We start from the raw sequence: 5450 nt of genomic DNA, 5'->3' as shown, positions 1-5450 counted from the left end.
TTGGAAATAATCAAACATAGGGCAGAAATCAATAAGTTTGGAACAAATAAACAATTCAAAGAATCAGTGAAACTAAGAGCTGGTTTTTAAGAAAATCAACGACATAGACAAACCCATAGACAAACTAAATAAAAGGTAGAGAGAAACTATCTAAATCAACAAAATCAGAAACAAAAAGGGGGACATAACGATAGACACTGAGGAAATTCAAACAATCATTAGGTCTTATGTCAAAAGCCTATATGCCACAAAATTTGAAAATTTAAATGAAATGGGCAATTTTCTTGATAGATTATATTTACCAAAGCAAACTGCCCTATATCCCCCAAGGAAATAGAAGCAGTCATCAAATTTCTCCCTTCCTAAACAAGCCTGAAAGTTTCAGCACAGAATTGACCAGTCAAAGAAGAGCTAAACCAATGCTGTTCAAACTCTTCCACTGAATAGAAACAGAGGGAAAATTAGCAAACTCATTCTATGAGGCTACAGTAACTTTGATGCCTAAACCACACAGAGACCCAACCAAAAAAGGAGAAAGACCTTTCTATCTTAAGAACATTGAGGGGAAAATACTCAATAAAATACTCGAAAACTGAACCTAAGAACACATGAAAGATATCATTCGCCATGACCAAGTTAGCCTCATCCTAGACATGCAGGGGTGGATCAGTATACAAAAATAAATCAATTTAATCCACTACATAAACAATGTGAAAGAGAACAAACACACGATTATCTCCTTAGATGCTGAAAAAGCATGTTACAAAATACAACACCCATTCGTGCTGAAAGATTTAGAGAGATCGGGGATAAAAGGCACATATCTAAATACAGTAAAGGCAATATACAGCAAGCCTTTAGACAACATCAAACTAAATTAGGGAAACTTAAATAAATTCCACTGTAATCAAGGACAAGGAAAGGCAGCCCAAATTCTCATATCTTCAACATATTACTTGAAGTCCTTGCTAAAGCAATAAGAAAACTAAAGAATATCCACAGAATACAAATTGGAAAGTGTCAGGGACCACCTGAGAGAACTCGCCAACTTCAGAGACCACCTGTGGAAGCTCACCAACTTGCCTCAACTTGCCCATTCCCTTACCTGCAGTAAACATACTGCTTGGAGATGCCCGTTCCCTTACCTGCAGTAAACATAATTTTTCACCCACCCTACTTCCTTATCCTGAACCCTTTATAAAAGCTGATTCTGCTCATTAAAGTTAGTCCTTGACAAGCACCTGTTTGCTTGGACTCGGTTTCTCTTTCTCGCCCATCTTTTCACAGGATTGGATTCTCTTCTACGTCCCCCGAATAACTTAGCTCCGCTGGCCGGGGCAGGTGGCACCCAGACGTGGGGCTAGAAGAAGGAATCCCTTCCAGATGGAGACTCCCGAGAACAGTGACCGGTCATTCTCCCTGAGGGCCACCACTTCTAGACCTGCAAGACTGTAAGGCCTGGTAAGTGTTGTTCTCCCTCATCATTCCGTCTTATCAAGATGGGCTATTCATTGTCAAAGGAAGCATGTTTCATTCGGGATCTCAAGGCTTCCCTCAGAGAGAGAGGAGTAAAGGTTAAGTGAAAGGACCTCATAAATTTCTTTTGTTTTATTGATGAAGCCTGTCCTTGGTTTCTGATAGACGGGCCAACTATTCATCCTAAAAAATGGCAAAAGGTTGGAAGAGAATTAAATCAAAGAATGGAAACTGAAGGAGAGTCTTCCATTTCCCCGACTGTTTTCTCCTACTGGGGATTAATTAGAGATATTGTGGAAAATGCAGACGATGACCCTGGAAAGCACAGACTCTTATCTGTATCTGAATTCTGCCTCCACTCTGCCTCTCGTTCTCAACCTCCGTCTCAAGCCTCTGCTTTACTTTCCCTTTTAGAAGCCTCCTCTAATTCTAAGGATTGTTCTCCTCAGATCCTCCCTCCCCTGCCTTCTGAACACGCCCTCTCTTCCCGTTCTTCTCCTCAGCTTATAAATCCTGTTTTCCAAAAACCTACTCCACGCAAGCCTAAACCCCTTTCTGCTACCCCTGATGAGCCGCTTGACCCTGGTGATGCTGCTACTCTGGAGGACGAGGCTGCCCACTATCATAATCCAGACTGGCCCCACCTGGCTACGGCCCTTCCTCTGTATGTTTCTCGGGTGTCTCTGTCCTCGGCTCCTCCTCCTCTGCCTGCACCCTCTCAAGTTTTGTCCTCTCTCTCAGAGACTAAACTCCGCCTCTCCTCTCAAGTCCGAGACCTCACAGACATTATTCACCTCCAGGAACAGATCTCTTGTCTGTCTACCCCCTGGACCGATCTTCAGACTGCCTGTACTCCCCCTTCCACCCTTCACTCTAAAACTTCCTCTGCCTCTACGTCGCCCGTCCAAATGGCCTTTCCGGTGACCACCGGATCCCGAACTAGGCAAAATCCCACAGACAGCCTTTCTCACAAAGATCCCTCTGCTTCTAGCTCCGCCTCCCGTGGCACACATAAAGATTGCTCTCAAATTCCCCTCCCATCCAATGATGAGGACGACTTGGCAGACGAAAAACAAAATGAAAGTGAGGACGAAAATGATGCCAGTGACTGCGCCTCTACCGAGGATACTGTCTATCGCCGTCTTTGCTTCAAAAACTTAGAAAAACTCAATTCAGCAGTTAAAAATTATGGGCCTAATGCCCCCTTTACAATTTCCTTGTTAGAAAGTCTGGGGGAAGGAGGATAAATATTACTCTCCTGCTTCCCTCTTGTGGCTACTTATTTTCCCTACAACCTTTTCCCCTTCCGGTCTCTTGTGGCAGAAAGGACCATTATTTTGGGTTCATTTACTTGACTCCCCTTCTAAAGTTTTGCCTACATACCTTCTCTAGTGGCACAAATTTTAAGATTGGGTCGAGAATATTCCTTTAAATTATTTGGAAAAGATCCTGACACTATTTGTGCCCCTTATACTGCCTCTGAAGTTCAGTGGCTTTTACAGCTTTCTGGTGAGTGGACCGTTAATTGTATTTCCTTTCAAGGAAAAATAGACAATCACTATCCTGCTGATAAGTTGGTCCAATTTTTGTATAAACAGCCCATTGTTTTCCCCAAGCGGACCAAGACATCCCCCATCCCTGGGGCTGTATTGGCCTTTACTGATGGCTCCTCTTCTGGGATTGCAGCCTTTATTATTAATAACAAAATCTTTCAGGCTCAGACTAAATTTACAACTTCAGCACAACTTGTTGAATTAGCTGCCGTTATTCAGGTTTTTAAAGTTCTTGTTGATCAACCATTTAATCTTTACACCGATAATGCCTATGTTGCCACGGCAGTTCCCCTTCTTGAGACTGTTCCTTATATTCGCCCTTCTACAAATGCTTCACCTCTTTTTGCCAAACTTCAACAATTAATACTAGCAAGAGATGACCCCTTTTTCATAGGACATATTCGGGCACATTCGGGACTCCCCGGACCATTAAGTAAAGGAAATGAACTTGTTGATCGGGCCACACAGAATATTGTTGTAACTGGCACAGTTGCCACCGTGGCCTTGCCCGATCCAGTAACTCAGGCACAAAAGGCTCATCGGTTACATCATTTAAATGCCCAGACCCTTTAACAAATGTTCTCCATCACCCGAGAACAGGCTCGACAAATCATTTGACAATGTCAAGGTTGTCTGACACTTCTGCCTGAGCCGCATTTGGGGGTCAATCCCCGCGGTCTCACCCCCGGAGAGCTATGGCAAATGGATGTGACCCACTATCCAACCTTTGGCAAGCTAAGATATATCCATGTTTCCATAGATACCTTTAGTGGATTTTTATGTGCCTCATTACAGAACGGGGAGGCCACAAAAAATGTTGTTAGTCATGTCCTTGCCTGTTCTGCCTTTATGCCCTTACCTAAGATTATTAAAACAGATAATGGACCTGGTTATACTAGCTCCAGCTTTAAGCAGTTTTGTGCTCAGCTTAATATTAAACACCTTACAGGCATCCCATACAACCCTCAAGGACAGGGCATCATAGAAAGAGCACATCAAACCTTAAAAAAACATGCTTAATAAATTACAACATTCTGGAGGAATATTATACCCACTTAAAGGTAATTTTAAGACCTTGTTAAATCATGCTTTCTTTGTTTTAAATTTTTTAACCTATGATAATAATGGAAAATCTGCAGCTGATCGGTTTTGGCACCCTACCACGGCCGATTCCTATGCTCAGGTCTTATGGAAAGACCCTCTAACCTTTAAATGGTCTGGATCCAACCCAGTACTCATTTGGGGAAAAGGCCATGCTTGCATCTATGACTCCAAAGCTCAGAGTGCTAGATGGCTTCCTGAAAGGCTAATTAAATTGGTTGACCCTCCCAGGGAAATCCCTGAGAAAGATTCTCATTGTGCTTAATTACAGAACCATGAACATTCTACAGACCTCCCTTGTTATATGGTTGGCAACCCAGCTGGTGCTACGTAATACCAGCCTACACGAATACCAAGAGTGCTGGATTTGCTTTTCCCCCACACCTTCCTTTTATGAGGGTATTGCCTCTTTTGCAAACCCCACCCCATTAATGATGCCAATTCCCTTTCATGGGCCGCTGATACATCAGGAGGCCTCACTCTTAGCATGGTATCAGGCTTAGGACATTGCTTACTAGGACCAAATATGCTTTCCCCTGCTTCTTTATTACAAGTTTGCAATCAAACCTCTGTTGTAAATAACTCCTTCACCTATACTAAAGCTCCTGATAATACTTATCTGGCTTGCTCTCTTGGATTAACTACCTATATAGTTAATTCGGTCTTTCTTACAAAAAGGGATTTTTGTGTAGTTGTTTCCATTCTCCCTCGGCTTTTTATATATAATTTGGATAACTTTCTAAACTTTTGGGAGAGAAAAACCTATTCATCTAGAACCAAGAGAGAGCCTCTCACAGCAGTTACACTTACTGTCCTCCTTGGCCTGAGTGCCGCTGGGGCCGGAACAGGCATTGCTTCTCTTGTTACTTCTCAACAGCATTACGAACAATTAACTGCTGCTGTTGATAAAGATATCCAAGAACTCCGCCAAGGAATGCAAAATCTTAAGGATTCTCTAGCCTCTTTATCAGAAGTGTTTCTCCAGAACCGGCGAGGCTTAGATTTGGTCTTCCTCAAAGAAGGGGGACTGTGTGTAGCTCTCAAGGAGGAATGTTGCTTCTATGTTGATAAGACCGGATTAGTACAAGACAGTCTTGATAGAGTCAAACATAGTTTGGAAGAAAGGAAAAGAAAGAGAGAACAACAAGAATCCTGGTATCAAAATTGGTTCTCTACTTCTCCCTGGATTACTACCCTGCTCCCAAGCCTTTTGGGACCTTTTGTTGGCATTCTCTTACTCCTCTCCTTCGGCCCTTGGGCCTTTAAGAGATTAACCAGCTTTATTAAGTCACAGGTAGACTCAGCAATGAAACCCGTTGC

The sequence above is a fragment of the Psammomys obesus genome, unplaced genomic scaffold (genome assembly GCF_907164565.1).
Source record: "Psammomys obesus unplaced genomic scaffold, mPsaObe1.curated_primary_1811, whole genome shotgun sequence".
Classification (NCBI taxonomy): Eukaryota; Metazoa; Chordata; class Mammalia; order Rodentia; family Muridae; genus Psammomys; species Psammomys obesus.
The sequence above is the reverse complement of the archived record's forward strand: the minus strand, read 5'-3'. Positions refer to the sequence as shown.